Below are 26,562 nucleotides of genomic sequence, written 5' to 3' on the forward strand. Positions count from 1 at the left end.
CCGTTATCGCTAAAGCTAATCGACAATTGGGTTTCATATCGAAAATTGCAAAGAATTTCACTGACCCGTACTGCCTAAAAGTATTATACTGTTCACTCGTCCGTCCAATTCTAGAAAACGCATCTGTTGTTTGGATGCCCTATCAATTAACGTGGAGTTTAAGGATTGAAAATGTACAACGCAAGTTCATTCGATTGGCACTTCGTAATCTAACATGGCGAGACCCCATAAACCTTCCTTCGTATGATGATCGTTGTAGATTCTTGAGCATGGATACATTAGAACGGCGTCGGCGTATTCATCAAGCTAGTTTTGTGGCTAAGTTATTGAATGGTGAAGTTGAAGCTCTGAGCTCCTCTCCATGTTGAATTTTCGAGTTCCTCTGAGAGTTCTTCGTAGTGTAGTACTTTATTTGAGCCACGTTTTCATCGCACTACTTTTGGGTATTTCGAACCAATAACTGCAATGATTCGAACCTTCACGACTGTCGAGGAGTTTCACGAGTTTGGTGAACCATCCACCCGGTTTATTTCACGAATCAAGTCACGTATTTAGTTAACTGTTTTAGTGTATAGTTTTAAGTTTTTTTTTTCATGTAGACAGTTAGATGGAGCTAATAAAAATAAATAAATAAAAAAATAAATAAATAAAAAATAAATAAATAAAAAATCAATAAATAAATAAATAAATAAATAAATAAATAGATAAATAAATAAATAAATGAATAAATAAAAAAATAAATAAATAAATAAATAAATGAATAAATAAATGAAAAAAATAAATAAATAAATAAATAAATCAATAAATAAATAAATATCTATTTAACATGGTGGCCATTTTCTCTTCAATAATCAGTTTAGTTCGCAAATTTTAACAGTGTATAGCTTAGTGAATTGAAATTTCGTCAAAACAATTTAAGGAATACATGAGGTATGTCAAAACATCATCATCACGCTATCACGTGGTAAACATGCAGATTGGATTTCTCAAAAGTCCGACTAGATGTAATTAAAACTTGAAATAGTACCTAAACTTTACTTATTACATAGATATTTACATTTTGATACAATGTTTCAATCTCGTTTGTTATTCTTAAGATGTTGTTTGTAAATACAATTTAAATGTCGGCTGATAGTTTCTCTCCTACTCGTTCATTTCCTCTGTGTATTGCACAGGAAATGAACAATAACAACACACAGCAATAATGCTTTACAGTGACACAGTAAAGAGAAATAGTTAATAGCAAACTTGAAAGTTACAACTATTTAATTTAAAAAAAGTACCAAACTAATTAAGTTTAGTAAATCATGTGTTAACCGGCACATTTTAAATTCTATTCACAACCTACAACCTAACAAAATATCATTGTACATGACATTCATGACTCCGATGATTCCAATATAGCCATACGTAATATTGCGCATGTCAGAGGTATCATGATGATTTCAAAGTTTTTTACGAGAGCATCTCTCTTTTTCGTCTTGTTCAATGGGGAAATCCTATTTATGTACAACTTCATCTTTACAAACGTTGTAAAAGAGAAAAAAATAATACACCACCGATTTAAAAACACAATCGTCGAATTTCAATCACACTTTTACTTCAGAACAATTCACTATACCCATTTCATATTCTACTAATAGCTGGTACAAATTAAAAATATAACATTCGTATTGGCGGAGCATAACTTTCAGTTCAAAATAATGTTCGAAAAATACCGATAAAAAGGATGAACTACCGAAATTTCATTTGAAATACCAGTCAAACCTACGACATTTTGATGAATCGTCTGTGCTTCAAAAAATGTCGACAAAAACGCAGTGGCACAATTAGTCATGTGATCTAAGTTAATGCATTTATAAAATTTTCTATATATAACAGTGGAGAATCTTTTCTTTCCAGTAGATACAAGAATGGATTATTTTCGTATCTGTTTTGGAAACAACAAACCGTAACTCTGCTATGTTGCATTTTTATAAATGGCACAAAAGTGAAAAACGAACTGGAAAAAAGCAACACGCGAAAATGAAAATGTCGGTAGCAACATTTTCATTTCCCGCTCCACATAAAGTATCGATAGTACGTGTAGAGGGACAAATTATAACACTAGCATAGGAAACGTTTTCCTCGAAAAATTGAGAAAATATATCGTTATAGTGGAACAGTTTCCTGAACGATTTTGCTGTCACTGGAAAAGCTCTTCAGTTGATTGTTTGACATTGCACTGTATACATCATATCTTTTATGTTCACTTGTTTGTGAATGTAGCTTTTTCAACAAATTCGAATGGAAAATCCAAATACTAGAGTGACCAGAGCTGTAGGATATCGTCTGAAATTTTTCTAACACAGGAGTATTGATTGGAACGAGAGAATTACTAAAAATATGCATGAAACGGTCTATGCAATGATACATGCCCCACAATGTTATGTTTTGGTGAATAGTTTTTAAGTGAGAACAATAGAAAATGTGTTATGAGTTACTATGTTTTATTATTCCCGTGTAAAAATAAGAAAAACTGTTACAATTTCATTGAAGTGATGAAAAATGAGAACGGTTGATTCATATTAGTATCCAACAAGACAGTTTTGACACAGTTTTAATTCTGTCGTATATTGACTTCTTTATTTCTATATTGATTTTTACCAATACGAAGAAATTTTCTTAAGATTAATTTCGTCCATCATTGTGTATTTCCGTGTTCACAATCTAATGAGAAAAATCGCAGTGAGTGAGTTTATTTTAACTAGATGATTGAGTGTAATTTCTTTTCACGATTGTTCACATAAATTGAAATTATTCTTTCAATGTTTTTTATTGGAGAAAAGTGAAAGCAATACTTCAGTTTAGTCTCTGTGTGGAACCAAAATTCTAAGAGATAGAGATGGAAAAGGGAACTCTGCAATGGAATTTTCTCGCGTCGCGTTGAGTATTGATCATATTATCATGAAATAATATCGATGAACATAGCTAGAACGTAATACGGCCGAATGAATGAGTGTTTTTATGTCAAATTGAAGAGAATGTATACAATCAAGAAGTAATAGAATGTAGCAGTTTTAGTTACAAAATTAACGGAAAAAAAGTCAGACAGAAAAGTGAATCAAATAATTAATATTGAAGGAATTAAATGGTAAAAGCGGTAATAGTAAATCTACGTGCGAGATATAATTCACATATTATTACACAATTTAACATACATCGCAAAGGATAATGTATATGAATAGAAGGAATACGATATTTTTTGTGGTATATTTAGTTTGGCTTTACAACGTATGGATAAAAGAGCGAAATTTTGCAGTTCAAACCACATACATTCCGGAATAAATCAGTTGAGACGGTGGCAGACAATAGGTATGTTTCTAGATATAAATATAGGATTAAACTATATATCGTAGCAGATCTGCAATACATAGCAAAATCTGCTATGTTAATTCTGTTTCCGATTGATCGCGATTGCATAACAATATCTTTTGAAACGAACTAGTTGTCGCTTTAAAAGAAGCGTGTTGACCTTTGATTATTGTTGAAGTCGAATATCGGAGCACTTGAATTTTGATTTGATGCTAATGATAAAACTTCCGACACTTCAGTACATTTATTCTCACTGCCTTTGTTTACTTCGTGCGATAAAGTAAATGAGCATAATTTTTCCTTTTTCCTTAAACACATAAAATGATGGTAGATGGAGATTGTCACAGTTTGTTACAAATAAACGCTCCTAGGAAAAAGTTCTAGAGGGTATAATTTTTGGATATGATTTGTTGTTATTAAATTTTTCTCGATCAAAAGTTTGTGTTTCGTGATTTCTAGTGATTTCTGTAGTTTAAATTTCAATACTTTGTTATATAATTTAAAATTGTATACCGGGGCAATTTTTCCGTGGTTTTTTGGTGGTACATGTTGGTGGAGCTTGTTAGAATCAATGGAAACTGAATCGAATACTCCTTTTATGTCTAAAAATACAGATGCCATTTGTTGGTTTTGAGCGAATGTAATTTGGATGTCAGACAATAGTAATGCAAACAATCATTCGTTCCTTTACTTTTTTCCGAAACCAAACTAAGTATCTGATAACAAGTCGTTCGTCTCGACCGAAGTGTCGAGACGTCGAAGAATAATTGATTCGAACAATGTTCTAATGCAGGACAACATTGCAATGCCAGAATGTCGCGAACAGGGAAGTTATTAAAAACTAGGGGATGCAGTACCTCACATCCATCACATCACATATTAGCAGCCGTGATGAAAGCGCTCCCAAAAGCGATAATTTCTTTTGTTTCAATTATAGAGTGAAAGTCAAAACCCGATGGATCATTCTTCCCATCATATGAATCTGAAGCTACGCGGGATCATGCTTTCTTGAAAAGACGACTAGCTCTGTTTTCTCTGCTGAGAATTCGATACCCAGATAAACAGCTCAAACGGACAAGCTATCTAAAGTATCATGCAATGGTTTTTGCAGAATAACAGCTTTAAGTTCAGTAACTGAAATCACGCCATCATCTGCCAATTGTCTTAGTGTGCATGGGGTTACTAGACAGCGGCTAATGTCGTTCACGTAAAAATTATAGATGGACGGGCTGAGGCATAAGCCTTGCGGTAGACCCATATAGCTAATTCAGAATGTTACCAAATCGCCATGTGAAAACTGCATGCGCTTCTCTGACCAAACGGCTGTGCAAATAATTATTTGGAACCGCTGGAATTCCATGTTGGTGGAGCTTGTTTGAAGGAACATCAATGGAAACTGAATTAAATGCTCCTTTAATGTCTAAAAATACAGATGCCATTTGTTGTTCTTTTGAGCGAAAGTAATTTGAATGTCAGACAAAAGTAATGCAAGACAATCTTTCGTTCCTTTATTTCTACGGAAACCAAACTGAATATCTGACAGTGATCTGAGATGATGATTGGCAGATGATCGCTACCATATAAATCAGGAAATAATTTCCAGGTGCAATTTAGTCGAATTGAAGTCGAGCAAAGAGAAAATCTAATGCACTTGGACTTGCGGGAGGTCTTGGATTCCTTGTCATACTACCTATATTTAATACTGTCATGTTGAAATTGTTGCAAATATTATGTAATAAAGATGATCTGCTATCATTGTAAACGCAACCCTAAATCTTTCCGTCCGAGTTGAAGTCTCCCAGGATCAATCGTGGAGCAGGGAGGGTTTCAACCATTTCAATTAGCTGTCGTTGTCCAACTTGAGCTCTAGGAATACCGAAACTATACAAATGTTGTTTTCCCATCGCCCAGTGCACCCTCTGGATAACGTTTAGTCCTGGGAGTATTCGGATGACCTTCCATGAGACTATCCATTACATTAACTGATTATTTTATAAATTAAAAATATCAAAATGTAACTTATGTATATCTGACCTAAAATGAAAACTTATTGCCTTTCTCATATAGAAAGGTTATGCAATCACTTGAAAACCGACTAGTGAAAATTGGCCCGGAGGGAAAAGTGTCATACACCATTCGACTCAGTTCATCGAGCTGAGCAATGTCTGTGTGTGTGTTTTTTGTCGTGAATACGACTTACTTTACTATGGGGTGCCTTTTCAAAATTTACCCTCTGAGAGAGTGATAAGTTTTTGATCGTGAATATCTCTTGTTGTATATAACGAATCAACATAATCTTTGCTACATGCCATCGGAAATATGATCACAATTCTATGATAAAATTTTCAGTTGTGTGACATAATCTCAAATAATTCAAAATTAAATTTTTCTGAAATGTTTGATATAAACAAGTATCAAAAAGGATGATTCATAAGACGCGTTTGCCTTTCTCCTATTCTGAAAGCTCATAGCTCAGTGATCTGTGATAGGATTTATATAATTCAACTACCAATAGAATCGAAATTTTTCTACTAAACATGTATATCAACAGCATTGAAGTATTTCAATAGTACACTATTGAAAACCTGTCTCATTTGACCCATGTCAACACCAGCCAATCAGAACGCGTTCTGAGGAAGAGAACAAAATATCTGCTACTGTACAACAAATCGTTCGAGAAAAATGTTCCGAACAGTGCTTAATATCGTAGTGAGTTCCACAATTTGGTCCTTCTGAAAGGAAGGAATGAATCCCGTACAGCATCCTGATAGTTTCTTTCAATGAAATGCAAATCCAAAATGAAATAATCGACATTAAAATTCTGTATGCGGCTATTTTTTAGCCGTTAGGACCGCCCATTGGTGAAATAGCTACAAACGAAATCACGTAAAAAGAAACCTCCTAACAAAAATTGGATCAGTTTGAATTATATCGCCACTGCGAGCAGATGTATTGTGTCGTTTGCAAAGCTAGTTTCGCTGCCGACAAAAGCGACTATTAGGATTTCTTCTTCGCCAATCTAAGGTAAAAAAAACTCAGTTTAGTGCAAATCTAGAACTGTTTGATTAGATTTGTGCACTTTTCGCTGTGTGAAATTCACAGTAATCGAGATCAAGTGAAGCCTTCTTTGTTTTTGCGAAAAATGTCAAAAAGGGGAATGCTTGCATAATTCATACAATTGATCAACTAATTGATATTCGGAAGTGTTAAGGAATATGTCAGTTGTTTTTGTATTCACGACATCCAGTTATATCTCTGACATTACCCACCCGCCGTTTTTTTACAAGGTGAAATACCTTATGTACTTTCCCAGCTCACGCGCTCAGTAGTTGTCAAGCTACCGCTATTGTGAACCAGCGAGTGGGACTGGCTGAACCTCACCCACTAAAACATCTTGGACATCTTGCCTTGATCCCCCCGGAACTAAGCTAAGCTCAATACTTCGTTTGAGAGAAAATGAGCTCCTGCCTTTCTCTCTGTATCCATCTCGATCCACCTTTGGCGCCTCGACGACCCAATGCCACTACGTCGCGCCACACTACTCGCCTGATCCACGACGATGGATCTAGCCTACACTGACGGAGAGTTTTCCCTTTTACGCCACGCGGGACACCCAAAGGAGTGCCGAGGTCGGCTCCGCGATTCCGGTTTGGATCATGGCTTCCGGTTCGCTGATGCCCCGACGACTCGACTCGGTGTTGTGGCGGCTACTCGACTAGTCCCCGGTGATGGATCTAGCCTACACCGACAGAGAGTTCCCCGACGATGGAAGTTCTCCCGAAACCGACGTTTTCGATACCCGTCCACGGCCCGACCGTAAGGATGCCTGGGTCGATCCAATTATGCCGGTTGGAGGATGGCTTCCGGTTCACTGGTGCCCTGACTATCTTAACGGTGCTACGCCACTATCTACTCGTCTAATCCCCGATGAAAGATCTAGACTACACCGACGGAGAGTTCCCCGGCGAAAAAGGCTCTCCCGACACCGAGTCATCTGTTACACCACACGGGACACACGAGAGAGTGTCGAGGTCGGTTCGGCGATTCCAGTTGGAGCATAGCTTCTGGTTCGCTGGCGAGCCAACGACACAAGTCGGTGTTGTGGTGGCTACTCGACTAGTCCCCGCCGAAGGATCTAGCCTACCGCGACAGAGAGTTCCCAGACGCTGGGAGTTCTCTCGAAACCGACGTTTTCGATACTCGTATCCTTACGAGGCTATGACGTGGTCTACTCATCTTATCCCCGACGACGGATCAAGACTACACCGACGAAGGAAGTTCTCTCGATCCGACGCTTACTCGCTTATCCCTTCTCCATATTCGCTGCAACTCCGAGAGTATCTGTGTTACCACTTTGTTTACTGCATTTCACGTGCCTTCTTCACGACACATTTCCTCAGATATATTATCCACCCTTGGGGCAGGCATTTCCCTACGTACTTCCGCAAACCGGGGACAATCGAATATCACATGTTCAGGTGTTTCTTCAACATACTCACACTCCAGACAAAATGGAGACGCGGCGTGACCACACCGATGCAGATACTTCCGGAAACAACCATGTCCAGATGAAAATTGCGTTAGGTAGAAGTTTACCTCTCCGTGTTGTCTATTCATCCACGGCGACAGATGTGGAATGAGCCGGTGAGTCCATCTACCTTTCTCCGTACTGTCCCACTCCTGCTGCCACTTCGCCATCGAATCGATTCGAACCATCGTTCGCACGTTTCTGGTGGTTCTACGCTGATAACACTCGATATCCTCCCCCAGGGTAATGCAGATTGGGATCATTCTGGCGATAACGCTTGCTGCTTCCGACGATATTGTCCTGTAGGCGCTCGTGACTCGTATGACCATAAGCCGGAATGCTCTGTTGAGCTTTTCACGGTTCCTCTTCGTTTTCAATGCTGTTCCCCATGCAGGAGCACCATACCGTAGTATTGACGAAGATACACTAGCTAACAGACGTCTTGTGTTGCTTTTCGGGCCGCGAAACCCACGATTTTCACTTTCCTGGGAAGTTGCTGTGTCAAGACCCCATTGTACATAGCGTTCCAGAGAGTCAGACCGAGAATGGATCCCTGAGGGACGCCCGCCGTCACTCGCACTGACCTCTGTCCTTCGTTCGTATCGTACACCAGGATTCTATTGTGGAAATAGCTCTTTAGGATTCGGCAAACATAATCTGGGACCCGCATTCGGTGTAGTGCTGTGGCGATGGCCTTCCAGCTGGCACTGTTGAAAGCATTCTTCACGTCCACTGTAACAACGGCGCAGTATCGGTCACATCTTCGCTTCTGTTTGGACGCCTTCTCAGCGCCCTCAAGCACTGTCCGGATTGCATCAATCGTCGACACTCCTTGACGAAAACCGAACTGCATGTTCGACATTCCTCGTTCGCCTTTAGTGCATTTCATCAACCTGTTGAGAATAATTCTTTCCAGGAGTTTCCCAAGTGTGTCCAGCAGGCAAATAGGCCTAAACGAGACAGGATTACCCGGTGGTTTACCTGGCTTCGGCAGCAACACCAGCTTCTGGATCTTCCACATGTCTAGGAAGTTGCCTTCGTTCAAGCACTTCTGTAACACAATTCGGAACATGTCTGGATACGCCAGAACCGCGGTTTTCAACGCCACGTTTGGTATCCCATCCGGGCCTGGAGCTTTCTTGGCTTTAAGTCGCTTTGAGGCTTGTGTTAGCTCTTCGTTAGAAATTTGCCGATCATCAGAGTCGGCTTCTTCTTCGCCATACGGTGTTGGTGGCCAAGTAGTCGGGTCGTGCTTCGGGAAGAGACACTCCACGATCTCTTTCAACTTGTTCGGGCACATTTCAGCTGCGGTGGACGGACCCTTAATTTTCGCCACCACAACTCGATACGCGTCCCCCCAGGGATTGGCGTCTGCTTCTCGACACAGTCTCTTGTAGCAATTTGATTTGCTACGCTTAATCTCCCCTTTGAAAGCGGACCTGGCTTCCCGAAAAGCCGACTTGCGTTCATCTATTTCTGTTTCTGTCCTTGCTCTCTGGGCCCGCCTCCTGGCTCTGAGGCAAGCAGCTCGTAACGTACTGAGCGGCTCGTTCCACCAGTAAGCTGGGCGGCGGCTATTCGTTGGTTCCGATTTTCGCAGCATTGTGGTGTCGCAAGCCATCACCATTCTTCTTTTCAGTTCGGTCGCATCGATATTATCGACGCCGCCGTCCGGTCGAAGTGCCTCAATAAAGAGGTTAATTAAACCTTGTTAAAGGTTTTCGTCTTCCACTTTCGCCCATCGGTAATGCTTCTCCGTGTCGCCACTGAGATTCGTTGGCCGATGCGATAGTGTATCTCTTGGTGATCGCTATGAGTGTATTCCTCGCTCACTTTCCAATTCATATTTGCTGCCAGATTAGGACTGCAGAACGTGACGTCGATGATCGACTCTCTACCGTCTTTCCGAAATGTACTAACGGAGCCTTCATTACACAATCGTACTTCTAACTTTGCAAAAGCTTCCTGCAGGATGTATCCTCTAGCATTGGTTACTCTGTTGCCCCATTCCACCGCCCAGGCATTGAAGTCTCCTTCTATGACTACTGGTTTTTCGTCCGATTAGCTTATTGGTCAACTGTTCCAGCACCTGGCTAAACTGCTCCACTGTCCACCTCGGAGGGGTATAGGAACTGCATACAAAGACGCCGTTAATCTTAGCAATCACGAAGCCTTAATCTGCGCTCTCAACCACTTCCTATATAGGGAATCTTCCCATGACGTGTATCGCGGCCATTCCTGTTCTATCTGACACCCAGTTGCCGTTATCAGGGGGAACTTGATACGGCTCTGAGATTATCGCAACATCGCAATTCATTTCTGTCATTGACTGCCATAACAGTTGCTGTGCGGTATCACAATGGTTCAGATTTATCTGGGTTATCTCCATTACTGTTGGCCCGCAGTCGCCCTCTCGTAAGCAGGGCACTTGAAGCTACCAGTCTGATGATCATCTCCCTCCTCCGAAGTGCAAAGCATACACTTCGGTTTTTGCGTGCAGTCTCTCGCAACATGACCCATCCCTCCACATTTCCAGCACATTTTGGATCTGTCGGGGCCTTTGCAAGCTCCTGCTCGATGTCCAAAGTCCAAACACTTGAAGCATCTTTCTTGTTAGCAGAAATTGTTGGTAGACGAATCAACGCGGTCTGTGTGCCACTATATGCTTTCTTTAGACGGATCATAATTTGCACGTCGCCCAGGTTGCACTGTGTCTTAAGTGCACCGCTTAGCTCCTCTGCTGAGATGACCTCATCTAGGTCCTTGCATATAATCATCGTTTCCGGGCATAAAGCTTTCACTTCCGCTCCTTCACCTAATGATTTACCCAAGAGCTCCTTCATGGTCGAGCTGTCGACCGTAGGGTCCTTTTTCAACTCGAAAAGCATTTCTCCATTTTGCGTGCGCCTTGCTCTCACCACGTTCTCACCGAGATTCTTCAGCTCTGGGTCCTCTCTTACCTTCTTGAGGATTGCTGCGTACGTCATAGTCTCGTTAGCCTTGACGGGAACTGCGTCCCCTTTTGGTGTCCTATGACGAGGCACAAACTTTTCTTTCCCCTTCTGCTCCAATTTTCTCCGCTCCTTTCGCTTTTGCTGACTCTTTTTTTCTCTGTTTTCCGGCCAGCAACAGAATTCCATCCTTCCTTTTGCTCGGCCGCCTCCTCAGAGGAGTCCTCGTCTAGGCGTATAGGTCTCCTGGAACCGCCTGGTCTCTCGTCTCCTGGAGATGTTCTTGGCCTCTTTGGAGTAATGGAAACAGACACATTATCCACCCCAGCAACCCCCTCTTTCCCTTGTTTCGTTGAGCTCACCGGAGCTGCACTGGTGCCTACCTGGTTCAGAGAACTCGTGATAGCGGCAACTTTAGCAATTGTTAATGTAAGTTCCGCTGTGTTTCTACTATCGTTTCGTACTCTTTGACGGCCGATACTACCGCCTTCCGAATTCTGTGGACCATCTCTTTAATTTCATTGTGGATGTTGTTCCTTGCGTCCACGAAACTATGGAGCTCATCCACTAAACTTTTCGCTTCTAGTACTCTCGGCTTCTGCATGGTTTTGTTCAACATATTCTGCTTTGGCTGGTGCATCTGTTGCTGCTGCTGTTGCGGCTGCTGCTGTGACTGCTGCTGCAACTTCTGTTGCTCCTTATCACGAGACTGGTGCCCATGTTGGTTTTGCAGGGGCGGAGATCTCGATAAACCGCCTTTGGCGAACGGATTCATCGTTCCAACTTCCTTTTGGTTAGTGCTTTCTTCCATTTTCCAGGGTACCCCCTTCGGACCGCTATCTCCACCCGAAGTAACTAGTTGCCTTCTGTGATCCCATGGTTATCTATGCAAGCAGTGAGGCCATGCTAGGGTTGACACGGCCCCTCATGAGAACCGTGTTCAGAGCCGGATCGGCGTAAGTCGGGAATATTACATCCGAGCCTAGTACTCATCAAGTTTGATGTACGGGTATCGAACGTATCCGAAGGCCTGCCACGGTTTTACCGGGACAGAGGCAGCCATACTGTTATCCTACTCGCCATTTCAAGTCGATATCACCCTTCCTTACGGAGGGAGCAGAGCAGCACGACTGTCAGCCCAAAGTCGTCATATCCTATCCATAAACCGAAAAAATCCTGTCCGTTGATGTTCGCCGTGACCAGTATACCATAATCAGGATTTCACTGATATTAATCCTGATGTGCCGATGGGCACTCCCGCAGAGCTTGTGTGCTTTGAGCGGCACACGGTCGCTTAGGAAGGGCTTGCCTGCGAATACATGCAGCTTTTTATAGAAGTTCAACAGAGCCCACTGCCAAAGTCCACCACATCCTAGACAAGCCCCACAACTCACAGTTGCAGAGGGAGGGGTCGTCAAGCCCTTGGACAAAGTCCCTGCTGCCCTGAGTGTGTGTGTCAAATTTTCTCACTAGGTTTTCTCGGAGATGGCTGAACCGATTTTGACAAACTTAGATTCAAATGAAAGGTCTCGTGGTCCCATACAGAATTCCTGAATTTTATCCGGATCCGACTTCCGCTTCCGGAGTTAAAGGGTAAAATGTGTTCAATATTGTACACCATCACTTAAACAAGCGAAACAAAAAACGTAAACAAATTTCTAGACTGGTCTCAAAACAAAACAAATCGATAGTCATTATAAGTAGGCAACTAAACAAACCCGGTTCCGGAGTGGTAAAGTGTGTTCAATATTGTACACTGCACAGTGGTCCGGATCCACAATTTAGGGGGACAAAAACATTTGTGGCTTTGCTTTATACTTTAGAGCTATGATGTCTTCAGAACAAATGATCAGTGAAAGATAAGCCATATTTTGAAGTATATTGTATTAGGGTGGTTCTTATTATTATGGTGATCCAAAAATTATTTTCCGTATGCGTTGAGATAGAGGACTGCACCCTTCGGCAAAATTGTAGCAAAATTTAACTTATATCAAGCAACTTTGTCGAAGACACTATTGTAGTATCTCTAACGGTTTTAGTGTTACAGCTATTCTAATATAGCAACTTAGTGTGTTCCTAAAAATATCTGAATTTTTGCTCTTGCTTTCTTATTTTTCACTTCTCGTTTTTGGTGTCTTTGAATATCTTTTAGAGTTTATTGAAACCAATTTTTTAATGACTAGCGAATTCGGGTAGCGTTTTCTGAACCGAAGTTATGAGCAAAACTAGTTCAAAAACAGATCATTTTTAAACTGCTATATCTGACATTGGAGCAAATGAAAAAAAATCTGTTTCTTTCATTTTATAGAAAATACTTTCGAGCATGTTTATAAAAAAAATGGCGGAGGAGATATTTTTTTAATTTTTTAAATTGTGTTCAAACATTGGGTTTTTTCATTGAAAAATGCTCTTTCATGTAAGACATTTATTAGCTATATATACTAAAATAAGGTATTACTGTCTTCTAGCGTGTTAAAACTAATTCAGCTGCATAATCGGGAAGAAGGAGTACACTTACGTTGGTTGTTACTATATTCGATAATGCTATTACAGGATTAGGCGTTAAAAGAAATCGTTTGAATACATCCTCTAGATTCACTAAACGATTTAATTTCTGCGAATTTAACTGCTTATACATGCGAATTGTTTTATTTCGACTCTCTTGCGCTTCCTCACTGTACATTATTTGCTATCTGTTTGGTTCCCTTGCGATTAATTGTTGAGCAAGTAGGCTGGATGATCTGGAACAACAGTTATTCTTCATCTGTTTCTCTTTTCCGCCCAAAATAATCATCTTCCAAAAGGAAAACACGGAACTAACAAAGCAGGAAGTGGACAAAGTAAATACAGAAATTGCAGAGCTTTCTCCCACAGTACTTGGGAAAGTACACTGAGGTCTTTTTTTATGCGATCTTTTTTTATGTGGTTTTCTATGCGACTTTTTTATGTGAAGTTTCAGAGTTATGCGGTTTTTTTTATGCGAAGTTTCAGAGTTATGCACTGTGAAAACCGACTTTTGAACCGAGGCCCGGAGGGCCGAGTGTAATATACCATTCGATTCAGTTCGTCGAGTACGCAAAATGTCTGCGTGTGCATGTGTGTGTGTATGTGTGTGTATGTGTGTGTATGTGTGTGTATGTGTGTGTATGTGTGTGTATGTGTGTGTATGTGTGTGTATTTGCGTATGTGTTTATGCAACGTTTTTTGCACTAACTTTTCTCGGAGATGACTGAACCGAATCTCACAAACTTAGATTCAAATGAAAGGTCTCGTGGTCCCATAAAAAATTCCTGAATATTATTTGGATCCGACTTCCAGTTCCGGATATATGGGGTAAAATGTGCAAAAACTTGTGAAAATAAATGCACTAACTTTTCTCGGGGATGGCTTAACCGATTTTCACAAACTAAGATTCAAATGAAAGATCTTGTGGTACCATACGTAATTCCTGAATTTCATCAGGATCCGACTTTCGGATCCGGAAATATAGGGTAAAGTGTGTTAAAAATTTTATACCATCACTGAAAAGAGCGAAAAACCGTGAAAAGTTTTCTAAATCGACCTCAAATCTTTTCCAATTGATAGTTTTTATCAGTAGACGGTCAAACAAATCTATTTCGGTTATTCTTTTAAGAATCGAAGAAAAATAATTTTGAAGAATACCACAGTATTATATATGATGGTATGATTGATATGAGCAAGACATCATTACACCACTAGGTGGATTAAAACAGGTTTTCTGTATTTCTTCACTTCTATTTGACTACACTCTTGAATATTTTTTTTGGATCAATTTAATACCGGAACTTATAAACTTTTCGTCTAGTTTTTACCTTAATCTACCTACAGCAGAAATTAATTGATTGACTTGCTTTCTTCTGGTGAGATGCACTTTTCTTTTCTGGTGTGATGCACTTTTCGTTTCTGGTGAGATGAGAACACAGATAACTAAACAAAGCTGCAAGTCTGAAATTCAGAACACTAGCGCGCGATTTAATCAACTTTTGCTTGTTTTAGTTAAGTTTCGATTGCTCGATGATTGCCACTTTGTTGAACCCGCTAGTCACGATCGGTTATCGCGTATCACGTTGGCGCTTCGGAACTGATCAACTGTGCAACAACTCCGATTAATGGCTTGAGCCTGACTATCCGACTAACTGACTTGTCTACGGGCCGACGCCCGAGACTAACGGATATTTTCCGCGAACTCTCTAAAACTGACTAACTCCTAACTCTTCCCAACTATGGGGTTTTAAGCTCTTTACATTTACTTTTGGGTGAAGCCCGAAGATTTTAGTACAAGCCGAGCTTGTGATTTTAAATTTTTAATTTATTTTACCTTCATGGCACCCTATTTATTCTACAGTACTGGCAAATTCGAAGGAAAATTCACTAAGGCGCGGCATGCCCCCTTACTTACTAAGCTTGATGTTACCTGAAGGGTGAATATCAAGTCGAATGCGTTGGTTTATAACATTGAGGTTTGTAGCTATATCACAAATTTCTATGTTTCAAAGTACTGTTGCACAACTTAATTACTCATTTATTTATTCTGCCTTTCTCATATAGAAGAGTTATGCAATCACTTAAAAAACCGACTAGTGAAAATTGGCCCGGAGGGCCAAGTGTCATATACCATTCGACTCAGTTCATCGAGCTGAGCAATGTCTGTGTGTGTATGTGTAAAATATTCTCACTAGGTTTTCTCGGAGATGGCTGAACCGATTTTGACAAGCTTAGATTCAAATAAAAGGTCTCGTGGTCCCATACAAAATTCCTGAATTTCATCCGAATCCGACTTCCGGTTCCGGAGTTGTAGGAAAAAGTGTGTTCAATATTGTACACCGTCACTTAAACCGGCGAAACAAAATACGTAAAATATTTTCTAAATGGGTCTCAAAACTAAACAAATCGATAGTCATTATCAGTATGCAACTAAACAAACCGATTCCGGTTATACTGGTTCCCGGTATCCGGTTCCGGAAGTACCGGATATAGTGGGCATATATACCAAAATGGATCTCACTCACTTTTCTCAGCGATGGTTTGACCGATTTCCACAAACTTAGATTCAAATAAAAGGTCTTGTGGTCTTCTATGAAATTCCCGAATTTCATCCAAATCAGATTTTCGGTTCCGGAGTTACATTGTAAAGTGTGTTCAATATTGTACACCGGCGCTTAAACCGGCGAAACAAACAACGTAAACAAATTTCTAAACTGGTTTAAAAACTACACAAATAGATAGTCATTATCAGTAGGCAACTAAACATATCGATTCCGGCTATCCTGGTTTCCGGTATCCGCTTCCGTAAGTATCGGAAATAGTGGTCATTTGTACCACAATGGATCTCACTCACTTTTCTCAGCGATGGTTTGACCGATTTCCACAGACTTAGATTCAAATGAAACGTTTTCCTGTCCCATTAGAAATTCCTGAGTTTCATCTGGATCCGATTTCCGGTTCCGGAGTTATAGGGTAAAGTATGTTCAATATTGTTCACCGTCATTTAAACCGGCGAAACAAAAAACGTAAACAAATTTCTAAACTTTTTTTAAAACTACACAAATCGATAGTCATTATCAGTAGGCAACTAAACAAACCGATTCCGGCTATCCTGGTTCCCAGTATCCGGTTCCGGATGTACCGGAAATAGTGGTCATAAATAGAAAAATGGATCTCACTCACTTTCCTCAGCGATGGTTTGACCGATTTCCACAAACTTAGATTCAAATAAAAGGTCTTGCGGTCTTCTACAAAATTCCTGAATTTCATCCGCATTCGATTTTCGGTGTCGGAGTTATAGGGTAAAGTGTGTTCAATATTGTACACTGGCGCTTAAACCGGCGAAACAAACAACGTAAACAAATTTGTAAACTGGTCTCAAAACTACACAAATAGATAGTCATTATCAGTAGGCAACTAAACAAACCGATTTCGGCTATTTTGGTATTTTAGTTCACGGTGGATATTTCTTCTTTCAACAAAGAAACACTTGTCATTTAGGATGTCTGAATGAATAACTATGACTATCTCTATTTTATTTGAATCAATCACTTATTTATATCCTATCCTCTCCTAACTTGGCTAAGTGAGTTTTACAGTATGGATTACTAAAAATCCGGAAGGAGGAGTTAGAACGCGCAGCGTAATTCTGATTTAACCAATGACATGTCTCGGTCATTGTATGATTTGAGTAGGAGAGAGTGAGTAATGTTTCTAGACAAGTGTGTGAGTGTGATACAGAAAGGGGAGGTTGAGAGTAGTAAGGTTTAACTCTCGTGAGTGTCGGTTCGAGTCAGTGTGTTTTCCTAGGTTACTGTTATTCTGAGTCATGTCGATTGAGAGAGGTGTGGGACGTGAAGAAACGGGAAATGACATAACTGTTTTGTTTTGGGTGATATTTGACGCTGATGTTTCCTTATTTACTGTTGTCGTATGAACGCGGTGTTTTCGTTGGGTCGAAGTAAGTGTTGACAATTTAATTGCTTTATGTAGGTGAAGTTTATATTTCAAGTGGGTTTCTGGGTTTCATGACATGGTGGTGGAGTGGAAATTTGTCGAGTACGTGTTTTATGGAAATTTGTCAAGTGCGTGTGGTCTGAAGTGTGGGAAAGATTTAATCTTGAATATTTTACATGGTCTGAAATGTGTGAGGAGATTTAGTGTTACATGCTCATATTACATCATCCCCCTTTTGGAAGAATGATGTAACGAAGGGAAATCATTCTGTAGTGCTTTCTGGGATTAGTTTACCGTTGCGTTCGAACTCCCTAACAATTTTAATGTATATTACAGAGTTTTCTTATAGCTAAAATAACCGAATTTTACAGTTTTTCTCAGAGAAGCTGAGTAAAACTTCACTTACGCCCACGGCAATTATTTTTTGATTTTTCTCTCCTTTTTTTTGTTTTACGTGGTGTTAAGCCCGGTATCTGAATCTTAATACTAAAAGTTTGATGTTACAATTTTGTATTTTATACTTTGATGAGTCTATTTTTGTGAACAATGGTTTTTTCTTTTGACTGTAAATTTTGTATTTCACAATTTGAATCTTGAAGTTGTGTAACTTTAAATGAACCAATATAAAATGGATCTAGCTTGCGTCTATTTTCGTTTTGTAGATACACTATGTCGTTCAATTGTATTTCTATCGGATTGCATAGGTGATCTGTTGTTGATTTTCTGAATTCTTTTTGGTGTATTAAATGTTTGTTTGCTATTTCATGTGATTTGTGTAGTCGGTATTGTAATTCTTTATTGTACATGTCGAAATTATATATCGGTTCAATTTTGTCTGGATAAATTTCTTGTGGTAGTCTGGCTTGTACTCCGAAAACTAGTTCGTAGGGTGTATACCCATGATCTGAGTGTGGCGTTGTGTTATATGAAAATGAATAGTATTGTAACCAATCATCCCAGTCAGATTGATGTTCGTTGATAAAAGATCGCAGAAACTCGTTGAGGCATCTGTGATTTCTTTCCAAAGAACCAATTGTCTGAGGATGATAAGCTGTCGAAAAGGTTTGTTTAATTTTTAACAATTTGCAAATTTGTTCTAGAACCTCGTTTTTCTATTCGGTTCCTCTGTCTACTAACGCTTTAGCTACGATGTTAGCTTCTTTGGTTGGAACAGGTATATATATACAACGTATTTGGTTAGTTCACACTGTATGCTTACAGCGTATCTATTATTGTGGATTGTTTTGGGTGATGGTCCAACAGTATCGATTGCCACTACTTCAAATGGTTTGTTAGGTGTATTAGTAATTTGTAATTTTTCTTTAGTATGTTTAATAATTTTGTTCTTTTTGCAAATTTCACAGGCCTTGATGAAATTAGCAATTGAACTTTTCATAAATTTCCATGTGTATATTTCTCTTAATTTGAGGTACAATCTGTTTTGTCCGATGTGTCCTCCTGTTGGTAATTCATGGTGATTTTTTAATATTGTTTGTATTTCCTGAGGATTACTAATAAACTTCGGTGGTTTGTAGATAATAATTCGTAATGTTTTAATTGTTTTTAGGACGAGACCTTTAAACATTTCCATAGGTACCATTTCAAATATTTTATCATTGCAAGAGATTGCTACTCTGCTAACTTTTAATTTTCTCATTTCTTCTTCATATTTGGAGATTGCAAACACGAGTGTTTGTCTGATATCTCTTATTTCTGTAATTACACGATGCATCGGTTTTTGTTTCTGTATACCTTGATATGTATCAATTATAATGTGGTTGTTTTCGAAAAAACACCTCATTTTCAATAAGTTTCTTACTTCGCTAGGGGTTTCCGTTGAATAAACAGAGAGTTGATCAGGCTCACTGTTGATGCAAGGATTATTACTTAAATTATTCTTATAATAAGTGTTTTTGGTATTATTTAATTTATCCTGTTCTTTCTCCCTTTTTATTAGTTCTTGTTTTCTTGACATTGACCTTGTATTAACCATCAAAATACTGTTTGCCTTTAATTCATCTGAGGACATTATTATGCATGATAACGCATCGGCTGCAACGTTGCTTTTACCTTGGATATATTCTATATTAAATTCAAATTCCTCTAAATCTAACCTCATTCTAATTAATTTGGAGGTTGGGTTTTTCATATTAAATAGAAATACTAACGGTCTGCGATCCGTTCGTATAGTAAATTTGCGTCCGTATAGGTAGGACTTAAAATAATTAATTGACCAATGTATTGCTGTCAATTCTTTCAAAATTACTGATTTATTTTTTTCTCCGGGTGTAAAGCTTTTGCTGGCAAATGCTATTGGTAAGTCATTGCCATTAATTATTTGTGATAAAACTGCACCACATCCAACGTCTGAAGCGTTTGTGGTTAAAATGAATTGTTCATTAAAATCTGGGTATTGTAGAAGTTTTGGTGACATCAAGAAGGATTTTAAGGTTACAAAAGCATGCTGGCATTCTAATGTCCATGAAAATTTCTGGTTTTTCTTTAGTAGCTGATTTAATGGGTAGGCTATGGTTGCGGAATTTGGGACGAATTTTCTGTAATAGTTGCAAAAGGCAACGAATCTTCGCACGTCGTCGCTACTTGTTGGCGTAGGATAATTTTTTATTGCTTCGTATTTATTAGTATCCGGTAGTATTCCTTTGTCTGTAATTTTGTGACCTAAATATGTTACTTCTGTATTAAAAAATTTACACTTATTGAGGTTTAATTTAAGGTTGTACTTCCTAATGCGTTCAAAAACATTTTCTAAATTCTGAAGGTGGTGTTGAATTGAGCATCCAACTACTATAATATCATCTATATATACAAAAGCATGCTCAGGTGTTAATCCTGACATTGCGATTGTCATCATTCGTTGAAAACTGTTTGGACTGATATTTAAAACGGTAATCTTTTAAATTGAAAGTGACCGGATTGGGTCGAAAATGCTGTAAATTTCCTAGAGTTTACTTCTAAGGGTATTTGATGGAATCCTGACATTAAATCCAGAGTTGTAAAATATTTTGCTCTACCAAGCTGATCTAAGATAGCATCAATTCTTGGCAGTGGGAATTTATCGGCTAATATTTTTTTGTTAAGTTGCCGGAAATCAACTACCAATCTCCATTTTGCATTATTGTTTTCTGATTTTTTCGGGACTAGTAAAATTGGATTGTTATATGGTGATATGGATGGTTCGATAATATCATCTCTCAACATTTTGTTTACTTGTGTTGCAATTTCGTTGCTTTGTGAGTGAATCGTTTTGTAGTTTGGAATGTATACTGGGACTCTATCGCTCAGTTCAATATTTTGTGAATAAAAATTGTTTGCCGAAACTGGATCGTCTGGTAAGCAAAATATATCACAATAATTTGAAATTAATTTTTCCAGGCTGTTTTTAGCGTATATGGGTACATTGTTTAAATCGAGTTCAGTTAGGACTTTGTTTTTTCTAGTGTTATTTTTGTTGTTTTTCAAAATTGTTCTTAGGGGTTCTAAAATTGGCTTGAATTCTGATTGGCTGACATTTATAGGTTTGTCAGTAGTATTTATAAATTTTACGAATTGATTTTGTGGTGAAATAATTGCGCTTGCGCAAAATAACCCTTGTTTAATTTCCTGTGAGTGTAGTATCATGCTCTCACTGATATTTAAATTTTGCATTATTCTGATAACTTTGCATCTTCCTGGTATAATGTAGTTTTTATCGATTGTATCTTGAATCGGTATTGCTAATGGAATATTATTAATTGTAAAGTTTAATATCCAACATTCATAATCTATTAGGCATTTATGAGCCGAGAGGAAATCTCTACCTAAGATGCCGTCTGTAGAAATAGGAAAATTTGGGCTTACTAGGTGGAATCTATGTTTAATAGAAACTTCGTTGTTAAATATTAATTCTGTTTCTGTTGATGCGATGGTTTCTATCTCGCCATCGGTAATTCCGGTAAGTTTAATTTTATTATTTATATTGATTGGTTGTTGTGGAGATATTTTGTTTGCTTTAAATACTGATATATCTGCACCTGAATCTATAATAAATGTCCATATTGAATTTGTCATTCTTATACCTACTTTGATAAAATTAGCGGCGTGTATATTCATGGTATACATGGTCTTTCTTAAAAATTTGGGTTCATTGAGTATTGGTTATTATTTTGTAATTGTTCGTACTGACGTGGTATTATATTTAATGTTTCATTTTGTGAGGCATTTTCCGTCTGTTCCTCGTTAGTTAATAATATTCTGTTATTTCCGTTCCTTCGGAAATTTTCGTAGTAGTGACCACCTCTGCGGGGTCTTCCACGTTAATTGGTTGTATTCCGCATATTACCGGAATTCTTGATTATTTGTATTAAAATTATTATGGTTGAAATTATTATTAAAATTATTATGGTTATAATTATTTCTATTATTATGAAATAATTGTTTTTATGCATACCTATTGTATTGCACTGGATATCTGGGTGCATTATATTGTCTTACCCCTCTATTAAAATTATTCACACGTTGTTGGTGCTGTTGAACAAAACGTGTGTGCATTATTTGAGAGTGGATTATTTCGTCTGTACCCAACTCTTGTGCTTTCTGGTTTGCTTCTCTTATGTTGCTGAAATTACCAGCTTTGAGAATTATTTTTAATTCGGTGTTGTTACACCCTTTTACTAGAGCGTTTACCCCTATCTTAGTGCTCATTGATTTTGCCACTGGTAGTGGGAGGTTTTGCTCGACATAGGTATTTTCGAGTTTCGTGCAGAGGGTTTCAATTTCATCGCAAAAACTGTTTATTGAGTTTTTCTGTTTTAAGGTGTTTATTTTCGCTATGATACTTTCGGGAGTGGTCGTGGTTTTATACCTTTCCTCGACTAGTTGTATCAGATTATTGATTGTATTGACTGTTTCAGGGATGCCTTGTCTGGCTTTTCCGGACAGTCTGGTTTTTAGAAATTTTATTGCCATGGCCATGTGGTCTGGCAGAACAAACTCATTCAGCAATCTAGCTGAGTCAATAAATGTGTCTAGGTTCTCGGGAGAACTATCGTAAGGTTGGATAATAGCCGTCGCCTGACGTAAGTCAAACGGTATTGTTGTTTGTGTCATTGTGTCGTTTTTGGTTGCTCTAATGCATGTGAGTTTAAATTGATAGACTTCTTTACGTAAATGTGGAGTTTTTCTAACTCCTTATAATTTTGCATTTCATTTTCGCTTGGATATATATAACATTTATATAAAAAATTTTAATACTTATTTTATAAATTTTTTTTTTAAGAAAAAATCGTTCCTTTCACATTTATAAGATATGGTATGTAGTTTTCTAGACATGAATATACATGCGTAACCACATTTGTGTTTGTCGGGAATCGCCTGTTTGCGTTTTTCCTCGGTACTAATTTTAATTTCATTTAATTTCTTTTTGACCGTTAAAGGCCATTTGTCGTTATAAAAAATTTCCATTGTCGACTAAAAAAATGTTTGTGTACGTAATTTAAATTTAAACGTTGGTCAATTGTACCTGTCGTGCGGCCTTGATTGCTATTTTTTCTGTATATTGTTTGTGCAATTTTATTAGACCTTTCCGTAGCAGATAGCCTATTGCTATTCCTACTAACGCGCAGAGTGCGATGCCTTCCGTTTCCCTCGACGGGGAGGCTATTGTGTTATTGATGGTTTCGTCTGACGAAAACCAACCCATAATCTATATTCACAAATGTTATTATGTCTTATAATCAATATATGCCTAGCTTCTTGTGTCCCTAGCTCTTAATTTAAGCACAGTACCTTTATGTTGTAGATATTCACGCAATCGTCGGAACCTTCCTTCCTTTCTCAGTGGAGCCTTCGTTGGTGGTACACTTTCTTTTTGTTTGGACACAACAAAAAAAAATTCACTTTGAGTGTTCAATTTACCGCAACCAGCAATACAAAATTGATCGGGAATTTCATGATTAACGTCGGTATTCGATTAACTGCACTCAGCAACACAACGTTTTCGGGAAGTTCAAAGCCAACATCGGTATTCGATTAACTGCAACCAGCAACACAACGTTTTCGGGAAGTTCATAACTAATATCAGTATTCAATTAACTGCACCCAGCATCACAAAATTTTCTCGTGAAGTTCATAACTAATATCAGTATTCAATTAACTGCACCCAGCATCACAAAATTTTCTCGGGAAGTTCATAACTAACATTGCACGATGTTTCCCGGTTATTCACTGCTATGAAAAGGGCACCAATTACCGAAATTCGAACTGTTACTAACAGTAGTAACTTCCTTGGAAAAAATAGGCACTTTTGCACTGTTCCGAATTTAGAATCCTGATCATTGTTTATTCCTTTGATTGTTTTCGCCTTATCACATACACGTATAAAACAGTCAATAGCACATTAACTGAAACCGAATAGTTTCACAAGTTCAGGTCCCGAGTATCCGGGAAGAAATCTTATAACCTGTACGCCACGGAATCACTAGTCGGAAAAACACTCGGTCGCCATTTGGTATTTTAGTTCACGGTGGATATTTCTTCTTTCAACAAAGAAACACTTGTCATTTAGGATGTCTGAATGAATAACTATGACTATCTCTATTTTATTTGAATCAATCACTTATTTATATCCTATCCTCTCCTAACTTGGCTAAGTGAGTTTTACAGTATGGATTACTAAAAATTCGGGAGGAGGAGTTAGAACGCGCAGCGTAATTCTGATTTAACCAATGACATGTCTCGGTCATTGTATGATTTGAGTAGGAGAGAGTGAGTAATGTTTCTAGACAAGTGTGTGAGTGTGATACAGAAAGGGGAGGTTGAGAGTAGTCAGGTTTAACTCTCGTGAGTGTCGGTTTGAGTCAGTGTGTTTGCCTTGGTTACTGTTATTCTAGGTCATATCGATTGAGAGAGGTGTGGGACGTGAAGAAACGGGAAATGACATAACTGTTGTGTTTTGGGTGATATTTGACGCTGATGTTTCCTTATTTATTGTTGTCGTATGAACGCGATGTTTTCGTTGGGTCGAAGTATGTGTTGACAATTTAATTGCTTTATGTAGGTGAAGTTTATATTTCAAGTGGGTTTCTGGGTTTCATGACATGGTGTCGAGTGGAAATTTGTCGAGTACGTGTTTTATGGAAATTTGTCAAGTGCGTGTGGTCTGAAGTGTGGGAAAGATTTAATCTTGAATATTTTACATGGTCTGAAATGTGTGAGGAGATTTAGTGTTACATGCTCATATTACACTAGCCTGGTTCCCGGTATCCGGTTCCGGAAGTACCGGAAATAGTGGCAAATGGATCTCACTCACTTCTCAGCGATGGTGTGACCGATTTCCACAAACTTAGATTCAAATAAAAGGTCTTGCTGTCTTTTCCGAAGTTCCAGAATTTCATCCGAAACCGATTTCCGGTTCTGGAGTTATAGGGTAAAGTGTGTTCAATATTGTACACCGTCACTTAAACCGGCAAAACAAAAAACGTAAAGAAATTTCTAAACATTTTTCAAAATAACACAAATCGATAGTCATTAACAGTAGGCAACTACACAAACCGATTCCGGCTATCCTAGTTCCCAATATCCGGTTCCGAACGTACCGGAAATAGTGGTCATATATTCCAAAATGGATCTCACTCACTTTTCTCAGCGATGGTTTGACCGATTTCCACAAACTTAGATTCAACTAAAGGTCTTGCTATCTTCTACGAAATTCCTGAATTTCATCCGAATCCGATTTCCGGTTCCGGAGTTATAGGGTAAAGTGTGCTCAATATTGTACACCGTCACTTAAACCGGCGAAAAAAAAACACGTAAAAAAATTTCTAAACTTTTTTCAAAACTACACAAACTTATAGTTATTATCAGTAAGCAACTAAACAAACCGATTCCGGCTATCCTGGTTCCCAGTATCCGGTTCCGGACGTACCGGAAATAGTGGTCATATATACCAAAATGGATCTCACTCACTATTCTCAGCTATGGTTTGACCGATTTCCACAAGCTTAGACTCAAATGAAAGGTCTTCCGGTCCCATACGAACTTCCTGAGTTTCATCCAGATCCAACATTCGGTTCCGGAGTTATAGGGTAATGTGTGTTCAATATTGTACACCGTCACTTAAACCGGCGAAACAAACAACGTAAACAAATTTCTAAACTGGTCTCAAAACCACACAAATCGATAGTCATTATGAGTAGACAACTAAACAAACCAATTCCGGCTATCCTAGTTCTCTGTATCCGGTTCCGTAAGTAATGGATATAGTGGGCATATATACCAAAATGGATCTCACTTACTTTTCTTAGCGATGGTTTGACCGATATCCACAAACTTAGATTCAAATGAAAGGTCTTCCGGTCCCATACGAACTTCCTGAGTTTCATCCAGATCCGACATTCGACTCCGGATTTATAGGGTAATGTGTGTTCAATATTGTACACCGTCACTTAAACCGGCGAAACAAACAACGTAAACAAATTTCTAAACTGGTCTCAAAACAACACAAATCGATGGTCATTATCAGTAGACAACTAAACAAACCAATTCCGGCTATCCTAGTTCCCTGTATCCGGTTCCGTAAGTACCGGATATAGCAGGCATATATACCAAAATGGATCTCACTCACTTTTCTCAGCGATGGTTTGACCGATTTCCACAAGCTTAGATTCAATTGAAAGCTTCAAATGAAAAGCTTTCGAGCTTTAGATTCAAATGAAAGCTTCAAATGAAAAGTCTTCCGGTCCCATACGAACTTCCTGAGTTTCATCCAGATCCGACATTCGGTTCCGGAGTTATAGGGTAATGTGTGTTCAATATTGTACACCGTCAATTATACCGGCAGAACAAAAAACGTAAAAAAAATTCTAAATTGGTTTTAAAACTACACAAATCGATAGTCATTATCAGTAGGCAGCTAAACGAACCTATTCCGGCTATCCTGGTTCCCGGTATCCGGTTCCGAAAGTATAGGAAATAGTGATCATATATACCAAAATGGATCTCATTTACTTTTCTTAGCGATGGTTTGACCGATTTCCACAAACTTAATTTCAAATGAAAGGTTTTTCGGTCCCATACGAACTTCCTGAGTTTCATCAAAATTCTACTTTCGATTCCGGAGTAATAGGGTAATGTGTGTTCAATATTGTACACCGCCACTTAAACCGGCAAAACAAAAAACGTAAAAAAATTTCTAAACTGGTCTAAAACTACACAAATCGATAGTGGTTTCCGGTATCCGGTTCCGAAAGTACCGGAAATAGTGGTCATATA

The 26,562-nt window shown here is 38.6% G+C and overlaps 1 protein-coding gene across 9 annotated transcripts in view; it reads left to right on the forward strand.

The window, feature by feature from the left end:
- The first annotated feature begins 1,664 nt into the window (after positions 1–1,664).
- Positions 1,665–26,562, forward strand: part of LOC131426980 (innexin shaking-B) — a 1,311,753-nt gene continuing 1,286,855 nt past the window's right edge. For 2 of the 9 annotated variants that reach the window (XM_058589817.1, XM_058589824.1), the window contains exon 1: positions 1,668–3,354. The gene's annotated coding sequence lies outside the window, so the exon portion shown is untranslated. Of the gene's footprint in view, positions 3,355–26,562 lie in introns of all 9 variants that reach the window. The other 7 variants (XM_058589819.1, XM_058589818.1, XM_058589820.1 and 4 more) reach the window with 7 other exon arrangements.

Source organism: Malaya genurostris, chromosome 2 (genome assembly GCF_030247185.1).
Source record: "Malaya genurostris strain Urasoe2022 chromosome 2, Malgen_1.1, whole genome shotgun sequence".
NCBI classification, from domain to species: Eukaryota; Metazoa; Arthropoda; class Insecta; order Diptera; family Culicidae; genus Malaya; species Malaya genurostris.